A 15,413-nucleotide genomic window follows, 5' to 3' on the forward strand; every position below is an offset into this window, starting at 1 on the left:
TGGGCCCAAGTGCACTATATTTATTTAACCTTTATTTCAACGGGGATTCATATAGGGAATAGGGTGCCATTTGGGATGCACCCAGGGAGGCCATTTGCTGGGGCACTCCTCGGTCCTCACACACTTCATGAATTCAGTCATGTGGAGTTCAACAGGGAACATGATCCTCGGGGGGGTGTGGTCATCGACGACGACTGGACTGACCTCGTGACTAGCAACAGGGGAGCAGAGCTCACAGTCTGCCCAGCGTAAAAAGCAGAGAGAAGAACGGACAAAGATATGATCAACTGGAAATTAAGATGGCTCTTCCAGAACGGCATGCTTAAGTGTGTTGGGTCTAGACTAGAGTGCGGAGAACACAGAAAATTCTTCAAAAAAATAAGAATCTGTAATTTAGGCCAAGGGCATCTGAAAGGGTCCATGAACACCAACATGTGAAGTTTAAAGGAGCATGTCAAATTAGGTGTCAAAACAAAGATAAGAGTACAGTAAAGTATAATACAGTAGAGCAGCTTTCAGTACAGCACACTACAGTAGAGTACAGTATATTGTACATATCTACATTCATGTACTCTACTGTGCTGTGATGTAATGTACTTTACATACCTACATTACTGTGCTCTGCTGTAGTCAAGTATACTTTACAGTGACCTGATCGTGGACTTCAGAAAACGGAAGGTCAAACACGCTCATATTCACATTGACAGGGCTGTAGTGGGTCGAGAGATTCAAGTTCCTCAGTGTCCACATCACTAAAGATCTATTATGGTCCACACACACACACACACACACACACACACACACACACACACACACACACACACACACACACACACACACACACACACACACACACACACACACACACACACACACACACACACACACACACTCGTGAAGAGGGCATGACAATGCCTCTTCCCCCTCAGGAGGTTGAAAAGATTTGGCATGGGTCCTCAGATCCTGAAATAGTTCTACAGCTGCACCACTGAGAGCATCTCGACTGGCTGCATCACCACTTGATATGACAACTGCTTAGCATCCGACCACAAGGCGCTACAGAGTAGAGGTCGACCGATTAAATCGGCATGGCCGATTAATTAGGGCCGATTTCAAGTTTTCATAACAATCGGTATTTTTGGACACCGATTATGGCTGATTACATTGCATTCCCCGAGGAAACTGTTACGCAAGTGCAGCAAGGAGCCAAGGTAAATTGCTAGCTAGCATTAAACTTATCTTATAAAAAACAATCTTCACATAATCACTAGTTAACTACACATGGTTGATGATATTACTAGGTTAACTAGCTTGTCCTGCGTTGCATATAATCGATGCGGTGCCTGTTAATTTCACAACCTACTTCACCAAACGGGTGATTTAACAAAAGCACAATCGTTGCACGAATGTACCTAACCATAAACATCAATGCCTTTCTTAAAATCGATAAACAGAGGTATATATCTTTTAAACCTGCATATTTAGTTAAAATAAATTCATGCTAGCAGGCAATATTAACTAGGGAAATTGTGTCACTTCTCTTGCGTTCATTGCACACAAAGTCAGGGTATATGCAACAGTTCGGGCCGCCTGGCTCGTTGCAAACTAATTTGCCAGAATTTTACATAATTATGACCTAACATTGAAGGTTGTGCAATGTAACAGCAATATTTAGACTTAGGGTTGCCACCCGTTAGATAAAATACGGAACAGTTCCGTATTTCACTGAAAGAATAAACGTTCTGTTTTCGAAACGAGTTTCCGGATTTGACCATATTAATGACCAAAGGCTCATATTTCTGTGTTTCTTATGTTATAATTAAGTCTATGATTTTATATTTGATAGAGCAGTCTGACTGAGCGGTGGTAGGCGGCAGGAGGCTCGTAAGCATTCATTCAAACTTGACTGAGTTTGCCAGCAGCTCTTAGCAATGTTTGAAACACAGCTCTGTTTATGACTTCAAGCCCATCAACTCCTGAGCTTAGGCTGGCAATACTATAGTGCCTATTAGAACATCCAATAGTCAATGGTATATGAAATACAAATGGTAGAGAGAGAAATAGTCGATGCGTCATAATTCCTATAATAATTACAACCTAAAACTTCTTAACTGGGAATATTGAACCACCAGCTTTCATATGTTCTCATGTTCTGAGCAAGAAACTTAAAAGTTAGCTTTTTTTCTCCTCAATATGGCACATATTGCACTTTTACTTTCTTCTCCAACACTGTGTTTTTGCATTATTTAAACCAAATTGAGCATGTTTCATTATTTATTTGAGAGTAAATAGATGTTATTTATGTATTATATTAAGTTAAAATTAAAGTGTTTATTCAGTATTGTTTTAATTGTCATTATTACAAATATATATATACATAAAAATCAGCCGTATCGGCTTTGTTGGGTCTTTCAATAATCAGTACCGGCATTGAAAAATCATAATTTATTTCAATTGACTGATTTGCTTATATGAACTGTAACTCGGTAAAATCGTTAATTTTAGCATGTTGCATTTATATATATTTTTTCAGTAGATGAACCAAAGAAGAAAAACACATTACCTGAAAGACTGACTGAAGGTACAGACTACAAAGAAATGAAAGTGATGGGGAAGAATGTCAGGAAGTTAGAGCAGAGCTGAGTAGACAGATAGCAGGTGCGGAGAAAAGTGAACACACGCACGCACAAACGAACACACAGAATATCTGAATGTGAACAGCTGGCTGGGAGATCAAATGAACTGGATTCAATTTATAGACCTTCAACAAAGTGAGGATCAAGAGGCAGCAGCTCAAAGCCTTGAAAGACCGGAGTTGGATGGATTTAGTTCCGACCCTGTGCCGTTTCATTATTCACTCCGAACCTCTTCAGGTTTCATCCTGGATTCTTTCACCTCAGTCATCAAGTAGAAGAAGATGAGTTCCTGTCATATTTTATAAGACTGTCACTTCACAATGACTGATCTGATCTTGGCTGACAATCTTCAGGTGGTTAGAGTCTGTCCCACATGGCACCCTACTCCCTATACATCTTTATGGGTGCTGGTCAAACGCAGTGCACTATTTAGGGAGTATGGTGCCATTTGAAGAGCACACTCAGTGTCCCAGAGGTATGTGAAGAGAATATCCATCGGTCACTCGCTGGTGTTTGCGCGAAGGCCAGCAGATCCCCTGACCCCGCGTGTTTAGTGGTCAGAGATACCGCACCAAGATAATCTCTTCATATGTGCAAGCATCAGAAACGCCTTAGAAGTGTTTAAATCTACAGGGTGACAGCTTTAGTTAATCATCATTACAGGAATCTAATACAGTGCCAGAGATCTGAATAGTCCTGTAAAAGAGATCTTTGAAATAATTACAGTGTGAGTGCAGTAAAATTTGAAATGCCTTCTCTCGATAGGATCTAGAAACTAGATTAAAGTACAGCTGCAGTCAATGTGTAACTGCAACACCGCCTCATAATAAAATACCTTAAATAGACACTCAAACCACTGGACTCAACGTTGAACTTGGCCATCTTTTCCTTCGAGACAAGTACAGCCAACTTGCAATGGACACAGTGAGTGAAGAAGATGAATGCCTTCTGGCCTTTGTTGTCCAACTAGTGACATATCCCAGACTGTGTCCTTGTTTACGTCGCAAATAGCAACCTATACCCTTTTTGATGCACTACTTTTTACCAGGGCCCATAGAGCACTTCATTAGGTATTGGGTGCCATTTGGGACACAGCCTATGTCCTTGCCTTGACATGGCCCCCAGTGTAGTGGCCAAGCTGGGGACACATTGGTGACATCACCATCACTATGGGCCTCAGGTTCATGAAGGCCTCTGGGAGTCTCCAGACTGGCCAATCTGAGGGTGAGCCAGAGCTTAATGAAGAAATGTTGCTTCCTTCTCTCTGCTCCTCAGGGAGGTGGATGCGGGGACAACAGGATTGTGTCACTAAAATAAAACCCTATTCCCTATATAGTGCACTACTTTTGATCAGGGGCCATAGGGTTCTGTTAAAAAGTAGTACACTGAACAGGGAATAAGGTGTCATTTGGGACACACAGGACTAGAGAATAGAACAGAGGCGCCCCACCCCGGAGCACAGCTGGTGTCATTTAACTTGTGTTGAGCTGATTATGAAGAGGCTTGGGCTTTGTCCCAAAGGGCACCGTATTCCCTTTATAGTGCACTACTTTTGACCAGGGTCTATAGGGCTAGCCAAAAGTAGTCCACTATATAGGGAATCGGTGCCATTTGGGACACAACCATTGGTTCCTCCTCTCCTCCCTCCAGTTAAGAGAGATGAGCCAAAAGCACTCCGGGCGTGTATCTGATGAACTCACTGTTTAATCTATTCCCCTCAAACAAAACAGAGTCAACACAACAGGACTGAAACAGGGGAATACATGGTGCCACTCCCCAAAATAGGAAGAGACAAAAAAACACAAAAGTTCCTCAAACCAGTTCTTGGATTGCAGCTGAGGCTGAAAGCACAGCTATGTCCATAGGCTTTTCATTTCCATGTATGCAAACTCAAAAATGATCAACATCTAACTTATAATGAAAGTGGCACAAAAAATAAATCTAAGATCATTTGTTTCATAGTATGAGTAAGCTTGAGATATTTTGCTGTGATAAACACAGAGAAAAAAATCCTACCACTGAGAAAGAGCCTGCGTCCCAAATGAGAGCCTACGTCCCAAATGGAAATCGTATTCCCTACATAGGGCTCTGGTCAAAAGTAGTGTACTATATAGGGCATATTGTGTTATTTGATGCTGCTGACAGACAGTCCATTTACCAGGGATCATCAACAAGTTCTCTTGTGCGGATGGTCGGGGGCCCAAAAATATATGACTAAAATAATAATTTCAAACCTTGCTTTAATTTGAATACGATCACGTCGCTCTACTATGTGTGTGAACACATGGGAACAGATTCCTTAAATTAAAAATCCCTTGGGAGACGATTTTCTGGTGTTTTTACAGTCGTATGACCAACAACAAATATTAAAGAAAATATTATATTTTGTTGTTGTTCCTTAGAACACTTGCGGGGAGCAAATAAAAAACCCCCGCAGGCCAAATTCAGCCCACGGACCGTGAGTTGGGGAACCTTGCCATATACCAACAACGTAGCGCTTCCGCCTCCTTAACACTGCTGACGGACGGACGGGAGCCTTTTATACTGTATGTTGATTCAGGTCAGAATCAATGTGTATGTCCCAATTGGCACCCTATTCCCGAATTGTGACGCCCACCATCTTCAAACACAATAAGTACATTATTACCAGATGATGTAGCTATATTGTACGCTTTCCAAAAGTACCCTATTCCCTATATGCGTAGCCCTATATTGCCAGGCCGTCATTGTAAATAAGTCAGAGGTAGTTTCACGAGCCAACGCTAACTAGCGTTAGCGCAATGACTGGGAGTCTATGGTATCTACTAGCATGCTAGTAGTTATGATAGAATTCCAGTCAATGTGCTCACGCTAGTTAGCAATTGCAATGCTGCTAGTTAGTAACTTTCTACAACCTGCACGCAGAGACATAAAAATGTTATTCACAAGTTCATCTGACTCAGGAAGTAGATAAAGGGAAGTATCCCTTTAATTGACCTGCCTAGTAAAAGGTCAAATCAATATCTATATCAATATATATATAGAGAGAGAGAGAGAATTACCTTTGACCAGAGCCATATGGGCTCTAGTCAAATGTAGTGCACTACATAGGGAATAGGGTGCCATTTGGGATGCACAATTGGTGAGAGGATTTGTGAAAAAGTAGAACAGTCGGTCAATGCAGAGAATGCTGGCTGTCACGCACATCACATTCTTATATCATACCAAGCTAGAAATAGGCTATACTAACAAAAATAGTTAAACCTAACTTCCCATCATTCAGCCTACATTCAGTTCAAGGCAATTCTACAGGAACATCAGCCTGAGCATGCTAAAATAAAATGGTTTGTCATCAACTGAAACCATGTTAATAATAGGTTTACTTTGTAGCCTTTACATTCAGTTCAACGCTCTACCCATAACTACCGTTCAGTGTACATTATGGTCAAGTGAATATTAACTGACATGTTTATGACACATGCCCTAAAATAACAGGAAGCAGACTTGCCAAAACAATAACCCTATATTAGCAGCTGTACCGTGTCAGAGAACTGAGGCCTTCCCTCCCTGCAGAAGGGGGTACGACAACATAACATAAACTTGCTTTTGCTCTCAAGCCTTTGAATATGAGCGCCAAGGTGTGGATCCAGGTGTCAACATACTGTTAGGAGGGACTGACTGGAGCATGTAGAAACAGACGTACAAACAGACAGGTCTGGACAAGCAGCCAAACACAACAGTCACTGACTGACAGCTGGGTCCAGCCTTGCTTCAGATTATCCTTCTTGCTTACTCATCAGTCCTGGTGTAACAGAGTTAGACACATAACCTCACTCCAAACTTGAAATGTCATGATTGGCAAAAGTACGCGGTCATGTACGTGGCGAGCCAAATGATCCCTGGTTCGAGCCTAGTCAGGGACAGGTAAGGAAGCATTACTGTTGAGCAAGCACTGATCTTCAGAGGCTTAGGGTGTAGATACTGAAAGGATCTAAGTCTAATATATATAGATAGTTGAAGTCGGAAGTATACATACACTAAGTTGACTGTGCCTTTAAACAGCTTGGAAAATTCCAGAAAATTAGTCATGGCTTTAGAAGCTTCTGATAGGCTAATTGACATCATTCGAGTCAATTGGAGGTGTACCTGTGGATGTATTTCAAGGCCTACCTTCAAACTCAGTGCCTCTTTGCTTGACGTCATGGGAAAACAAAAAAAAATCAGCCAAGACATCATAAAAAAAATTGTAGACCTCCACAGGTCTGGTTCATCATTGGGAGCAATTTCCAAACGCCTGAAGGTACCACGTTCATCTGTACAAACAATAGTACGCAAGTATAAACACCATGGGACCACGCAGCAGTCATACCGCTCAGGAAGGAGACGCGTTCTGTCTCCTAGAGATGAACGTACTTTTGTGCAAAAAGTGCAAATCCATCCCAGAACAACAGCAAAGGAACTTGTGAAGATGCTGGAGGAGACAGGTACAAAATAATCTATATCCACAGTAACACGAGTCCTATATCGACATATCCTGAAAGGCCTCTCAGCATGGAAAAAGCCACTGCTCCAAAACCTCCATAAAAAAACAGACTATGGTTCGCAACTGCACATGGGCACAAAGATTGTACTATTTGGAGAAATGTCATCTGGTCTGATGAAACAAAAATAAAACTGTTTGGCCATAATGACCATCGTTATGTTTGGAGGAAAAAGGGGGAGGCTTGCAAGCCGAAGAACACAATCCCAACCGTGAAGCACGGGGATGGCAGCATCATGTTGTGGAGGTGCTTTGCTGCAGGAGGGACTGGTACACTTCACAAAATAGATGGCATCATGACGAAGGAAAATTATGTGGATATATTGAAGCAACATCTCAAGACATCAGTCAGAAAGTTAAAGCTTGGTCTCAAATGGGTCTTCCAAATGGACAATGACCCCAAGCACACTTCCAAAGTTGTGGCAAAATGGCTTAAGGACAACAAAGCCAAGGTATTGGAGTGGCCATCACAAAGCCCTGACCTCAATCCTATAGAAAATTTGTGGGCAGAACTGAAGCGTGTGCGAGCAAGGAGGCCTACAAACCTGACTCAGCTACACCAGCTCTGTCAGGAGGAATGGGCCAAAATCCACCCAATTTATTGTGGGAAGCTTGTGAAAGGCTACCCGAAACGTTTGACGCAAGTTAAACAATTTAAAGGCAATGCTACCAAATACTAATTGAGTGTATGTAAACTTCTGACCCACTGGGAATGTGATGAAAGAAATAAAAGCTGAAATAAATCTCGCTCTACTATTATTCTGACATTTCAAATTCTTAAAATAAAGTGGTGATCCTAACTGACCTAAGACAGTGAATTTTTACTAGGATTAAATGTCAGGAATTGTGAAAAACTGAGTTTAAATGTATTTGGCTAAGGTGTATGTAAACTTCCGACTTCAACTGTATGCATACATGCACACAGTAGTTTAACAAACACCCCTACCCCTGCAGACACAGTCCTTTAAATGTACATATTAATCCAGAGACAAGGAACCGATGCTCTGCATACATTACGGAAACACAAAGCTCCCTGGCTGAAAGTCATTTCACACTGGTTTCTGAAAACTCATTCTCAGGCCGCCTAATTAAAGAGCAACGCCTAAATGTCAAACAAAGTGATTAGCACGGAGAGTTATGGTCTCTGCCCCAAAAGGCACACTATTCTCTTTAGGCCACAGGCCATAGGGTGCCATTTGAGATACACACATGAAGAGTAGGGAGATGGAGGAGAGTTGGGAGAGGGGAATTGGAGCAGAGTTAGGGGAGGATAAGACTAGGGAGAGGGGAGTAGACTGTTGAGATTGTGGGAGTAGGGGAATGGTAAGGGTGATGATTAAGATTCATGAGTGATACTGACCCCAACGAGCAGCAGAGTGTTAGCAACACAGACCAACAGTGTTTCCTTTATGTCTCTCACCCATTACAGATGTGAAACAAACTACCAGGTCCAAAAGCAAAATGTAGTTAGTGTTGAAAATAACCTGAGTCACGAGGATATTCTTCCTCAAGTAAAACATGACCGAAAACGACGCAGAACTACTGTTGCCAAAGTTTAATTTGATGATGTCACTGAAAATTGCACCATGAAATTGATAATAAAAAACACATGGAAAACTCTGGCCAGGAATGAGAAGGCGCTGCTCAAATCCGAGGCCAAAACGTTATCAAATCATTCGTGAGGCATAAATTGTTAATTACATGGAAATCAAAGACACAGCGAGAGATGTCGACACACTGTACTATACTATGGCGATGCCAAATTTGACCAACTGACATTGTTTTCTGTGAGGATTACGTGACAACCAGGAAAACAAACTGTGGGGGATCTGTTTGTGTGTGGTGTATTTAAACCCAGATGTACTAAGACAGCTAGGCCTTGCTTGCATCTGCTGGCAGACGTGTGCCATTTTCCATCCCCTGTGAAACCTGGGCAGACTAGATTGAGGTCTTACTATACATCACACACAAAGCCTGTCACAAACAGCCTCTGAGGACATTCAGCTGGCAGGGAGAACATCTGTAAAATAGTGACCGATAACAACTTGGCTGTCCAACTCTCTTCAACTCGCTTTTAACAGAGTTTTTGGTCAATTCGAAATGGAAATCCTGAACAGGCCAATTAATCAAAATAAATAAGGGCCTTTATTATCGAAGAAGACACTGTTCAGTGAACGCTTGGCAGAGAGAGACTTTCCCACTGAACTTGACAGTAAAGGAATGATTTACTCAGAGAAGCTAATGGGCTCCAGACCACAGCGGTAGCTACAGGGCTTTCTAGAAAAGGATCACAGAGAGACAAACCATTGGTCAAACACCAGAACTGTGCTCTGGTGCATTGTTCTTCTTTGTGGCCATGAGAGTATTTCCATGCTATGAATATTTTTACGAGCATGTTGTTGTAAGAGATTTGCACACATTTCCTTGTGGTACAGAGACAGTTGAAAAGGCTTGTGAATCCCATGTCTATTCGTTATGAAACACTGATACATCGAAGGTAGACTATTACAGTGTGCAAGTATGTAATAGTGAACGAGTTGAATTGAGGGGGTAAATGTACACATCTATGCAGGTCTTATTATAGGATGGGCAATTCCACGATAAGCGTGACATAAACTAGGTCTCCATTCAATTGGCGATAGATTTATGTGAATATGCTCAAATCTGCATTAAAAGCATTTTCTATCAAATGGACTTGTTGCAGATAAAAAGCTGTGTGCGATGAAGTAGTCCACATAAAAATACCTATTGCGGTGAAATTCCCAATGTATCGAATAAAAAAATACAAGTTAATGGGTTTCCATCGCATTTTCAACTCTGACGGTTCTCTCACAAATAGTTTTTCGTTATATAGCAAGGGTGCCCACTCTGATATAGGCACGTGCGCTCTAGCCATGATGATCATGCCACCAGAATAAGACCATTTATTGATATTTATTGGAAAGGAGCATCAAGCTCATCAGCTTGCACTTTAACCAACATGTGACATTAACCAACATTAACCAATTCATAACTTATTTAATCTGTAGCCTGCATGCTTTCGCGATGAGTCGTAGTGAGAGTATGATGGTAATTATAGAAATATTTTGCGCAGAGTTTCCACTAGAGAATGACCGATTATGATTTTTCAATACCGATACCGATTATTGGAGGACCAAAAAAAGCCGATACCGATTAATTCGGCTGATTTTATTTATTTATTTGTAATAATGACAATTACAACAATACTGAATGAACACCTATTTTAACTTAATATAATACATCAATAAAATCAATTTAGACTCAAATAAATAATGAAACATGCTCAATTTGGTTTAAATAATGCAAAAACAGTGTTGGAGAAGAAAGTAAAAGTGCAATATGTGCCATGTAAAAAAAGCTAACGTTTAAGTTCCTTGCTCAGAACATGAGAACATATGAAAGCTGGTGGTTCCTTTCAACATGAGTCTTCAATATTCCCAGGTAAGAAGTTTTAGGTTGTAGTTCTTATAGGACTATTTCTCTCTATACGATTTGTATTTCATATACCTTTGACTATTGGATGTTCTAATAGGTACTTTAGTATTGCCAGCCTAATCTCGGGAGTTGATAGGCTTGAAGTCATAAACAGCGCAATGCTTGAAGCACAGCGAAGAGCTGCTGGCAAATGCAGGAAAGTGCTGTTTGACTGAATTCTTACGAGCATGCTGCTGACTGAGCGGTGGTAGGCAGACTGCTCTATCAAATCATAGACTTAATTATAATAAACACACAGAAATACGAGCCTAAGGTCATTAATATGGTCAAATCCGGAAACTATCATTTCGAAAACAAAACGTTTATTCTTTCAGTGAAATACGGAACCGTTCCTGGATTTTATCTCATGGGTGGCATCCCTAAGTCTAAATATTGCTGTTACATTGTACAACCTTCAATGTCATGTCATAATTATGTACAATTCTGGCAAATTAATTACGGTCTTTGTTAGGAATAAATGGTCTTCACACAGTTTGCAACGAGCCAGACTGCTTGCACGGAACGCAAGAGTAGTGTCTATTTCCCTAGTTAAAAGAAATATCATGTTAGCAGGCAATATTAACTAAATATGCAGGTTTAAAAATATATACTTGTGTAATGATTTTAAAGAAAGGCATTGTTGTTTATGGTTAGGTACACAGTGGTGCAACGACAGTTCTTTTTTCGCGAATGCGCTTGTTAAATCACCTGTTTGGCGAAGTAGGCTGTGATTCGATGAGAAATTAACAGGCACCGCATTGATTATATGCAACGCAGGACACGCTAGATAAACTAGTAATATCATCAACCATGTGTAGTTAACTAGTGATTATGTTAAGATTGATTGTTTTTTATAAGTTTAATGCTAGCTAGCAACTTACCTTGGCTTCTTGCTGCCCTCGCGTAACAGGTAGTCAGCCTGCCACGCAGGCTCCTCATGGAGTGCAATGAGAGGCAGGTGGTTAGACTAGTAACCGGAAGGTTGCAATATTGAATCCCCGAGCTGACAAGTTAAAAATCTGTCGTTCTGCCCCTGAACAAGGCAGTTAACCCACCGTTCCTAGGCCGTCATTGAAAATAAGAATGTGTTCCTAACTGACTTGCCTAGTTAAATAAAGGTTTTTAAAAAATATATATATATATATTAAAAATCGGCCACAATCGGTGTCCAAAAATACCGATTACCGATTGTTATGAAAACTTGAAATGGGCCCTAATTAAAATCGGCCATTCCGATTAATCGGTCGACCTCTAGTTTCCACCACCATTTCTTGCATAATTCATTTTAATAACAAAAAGATCCCACTTTGTGTAGCATATTTTGTTTTGTGGAGATTTGGAAAGTTTGCCGACTAAATTTCCATTTCCACCAGGCTGGTCATGACATTTTTTTGTACTTTACATGTACTTTACGGTGCATAAAAAAGGTCAGATGGAATGACTGAGTTGACATTCGGCCATGTACCGCTGTATAATACAGTAGGTCAAAGTGATATGTGGGAGCTTCAACGGCAGACGAAGGATGATTTTCCAGTCTAGCCTGGGGACACCACTTCACTGCTAAAGATGTTCCTCTCAATTTAGCACAATGAGAAATCCAATGTCCTTTGCCCATCCTCCTACGTTTCTCTTTGGACTACATTCACCAAACAACACGAAGACATAATGCAACAAAAACTACTGTAGATTTGATTTCAACTAAACTATCAATATTCTGATCACAAACTAATTAAAGGGATTCCAAATACAGATTCCCAACAAACAAGTACCTGTAGAAACTTCACTTCGGCGTGTTTGTTTCTTGTTTGGCAGTCCACCTCCTCTTTCCACCCACAGGAGGTTAAACAGCTCCTATTAACACGCCATAACAGGTCATTATCCTGTCTGATCATGTCAGGGGGAGAGGCGGGCACGAGTCCGAGGCTGAGGCATGGTTAACACTTCACACAGACCAGGGCTGAGGGCCACGCCTCCGATTCCTCAGCTGGCACAGAGCACTTCCTCAGCACTGACTTAAGAGCACTCCAGTGCATGCCAATACAGAGAGCTCCCTGCTCCACAATACCCAATCTGTCCCCTGCTTCTCTACCAAAACCTCAACTCTGAGCTACTGAACATTGCACAGAGTTGCCATATAATTAGGCAATAAGGCCCAATGGGGTGTGGTATGTTTAAGTAATAAGGCCTGGGGGGTGTGGTATATAGCCAATATACCACAGCTAAGGGCTGTTCTTGACACGACGCAACGCGGAGTGCCTGGATATAGCCGTGGTATATTGGCCATATACCTCAAACCCCCGAGGTGCCTTATTGGTATTATAAACTGGTTGCCAACATAAATAGAACAGTAAACAAGTATTTTTGCATCATACCCGTGGTATATTTAAGCAATAAGGCCCGGAGAGGTGTGTATTGCCAATACGGTGTGGTATATGGCCACGGTCTGTTCTTAGGCATGACGCAACATGGAATGGATACAGCCCTTAGACGTGGTATATTGGCCATATACGACCCCCCCCCCCCCCCCCGAGATGCCTTACTGCCATTATAAACTGGTTACCAACATAATTAGAACAGTAAAAAGTATTTTTTTTGTCATACCCATGGTACAGTCTGATATACCACGGCTTTCAGCCAATCAGTGTTCAGGTCTTGAACCACCCAATTTATAATGTCTGATATACCACGGTTGTCAACCAATCACCATCCATGACAGTGTTTCCCCTGTATTCATTTAGTAGCGGCGCAACACCAGAAATGTAGAAAAGATAACTGACCTACATATTTTTTAATGATAGAATCTTTGAAAACTACAAAACCACCTAAATAAAAGCTGGACAGTCAGCGAGAATCGAAAATTCTAAAAACAAAGAATTTAGAAATATTTTGGGCATGGCGAGACGGAATGAATAATGGCAAAATGCGTAGAACTGCAGGAAATTAGCTTCACAACATTCTCTCTCAGCTCAATGGAAAAACTTGCAGGAAACACTTTTCTCTCTGCTGCCAATTCCGGAGGGATTTAAGCCGTGCCCCTAACCCTGCAAGCCGCCACCTCCCCCTTTACATGACGGTTGCCACCTCTGCTAAAAATAAATAAATAGGGGAAACACAGGAAATATTTTATGTCCATCAGTGATGTGGGTGGCCCATGCTAAAATGTCAATTGGATGATGCTGTATGAAGATTTACTAGCATTCAGGACATTTTACTACAGTCTCTACTCTAGACAGCCTCTGCTTCACTCAGAATACTGGCATACATACGTTGGAGGTCATTTTGCAGGGCTCTGGCAGTGCACCTCCTTGCACAAAGGCGGAGGTAGCGGTCCTGCTGCTGGGTTGTTGCCCTCCTACGGCCTCCTCCACGTCTCCTGATGTACTGGCCTGTCTCCTGGTAGCGCCTCCATGCTCTGGACACTCCGCTGACAGACACAGCAAACCTTTTTGCCACAGCTCGCATTGATGTGCCATCCTGGATGAACTGCACTACCTGAGCCACTTGTGTGGGTTGTAGACTCCGTCTCATGCTACCACTAGAGTGAAAGCACCGCCAGCATTCAAAAGTGACCAAAACATCAGCCAGGAAGCATAGGAACTGAGAAGTGGTCTGTGGTCACCACCTGCAGAACCATTCCTTTATTGGGGGTGTCTTGCTAACTGCCTAAATTTCCACCTTTTGTCTATTCCATTTGCACAACAGCATGTGAAATGTATTGTCAATCAGTGTTGCTTCCTAAGTGGACAGTTTGATTTCACAGAAGTGTGATTGACTTGGAGTTACATTGTGTTGTTTAAGTGTTCCCTTTATTTTTTTGAGCAGTATATATATACATATATATATACATATATATATACATATACATATACATATATACACACACACACACACACACACACACACACACACACACACACACACACACACACACACACACACACACACACACACACACACACACACACACACACGACAAATTGCTTGCGTCCCACAGGGCACCCTATTCCCAATATACTGCACTACTTTTGACCAGATGTCTGTGCAAGAAGTCTCTAAAGGCTATTGAATGGAAACAATCAAATCTCATGAGTCGATTTGTTTTTTGTGGAGAGGAATCTTTTATACAGTACATTTGAGCCATGTGGAGATGTTTATTCAAATGGCCAGACATTCCTCTGAGACAATCCTCTCCTTGTGCTCGGTGTTCCACACACTAGGCCTTGACATTTCAGAGAGGGTTTTCGGTTATGGAGAGCTCAGAACAGGCCAGCATCCCCACAGAGACGTGCTTCTGAAGAACACATTCATGGAGCTGGGGGAACAAAACCAGAGATGGGTTCCATCCCAAATGGCATCCTATTCCCTATACACATCGTTCTACTTTTGACCAGGGCCCATAATACTATAGGTAAAAGCGGTGCACTATATAGGGAATAGGGTGCCATTTGGGACATATTTATGGAGCTGGGGAACAAAACCAGAGATGAGAATGGAACCTGGACAAAATGTGATTTGATTTATATGATAATTAATAGTTGCCTACATAGACGGTTGCTCCAGCCTAGCAACAGTACTAACATTATCGAGGATAATACAAAATAAAGAGCAAAGGCGTATTTCCATTGTGGTCCTCAAAATGTTCATTATGGTCCTACACTCCATATCCACCAAGCCAAACTGACACCTGGTTAAGTTTCATAGTAAGCCGACTTAATGTTACCCCAGACCCATACGAATAGTCTCATTGACACACTACTCAACCA

The 15,413-nt window shown here is 41.6% G+C and overlaps 1 protein-coding gene across 1 annotated transcript in view; it reads right to left on the reverse strand.

Moving 5' to 3' along the window:
* The window catches only part of LOC120055864 (partitioning defective 3 homolog), a 248,842-nt gene that overhangs the window by 216,344 nt on the left and 17,085 nt on the right, over positions 1-15,413 (reverse strand). The gene's annotated exons all lie outside the window — the stretch shown is intronic.

The sequence above is a fragment of the Salvelinus namaycush genome, chromosome 11 (assembly GCF_016432855.1).
Source record: "Salvelinus namaycush isolate Seneca chromosome 11, SaNama_1.0, whole genome shotgun sequence".
Taxonomy (NCBI): domain Eukaryota; kingdom Metazoa; phylum Chordata; class Actinopteri; order Salmoniformes; family Salmonidae; genus Salvelinus; species Salvelinus namaycush.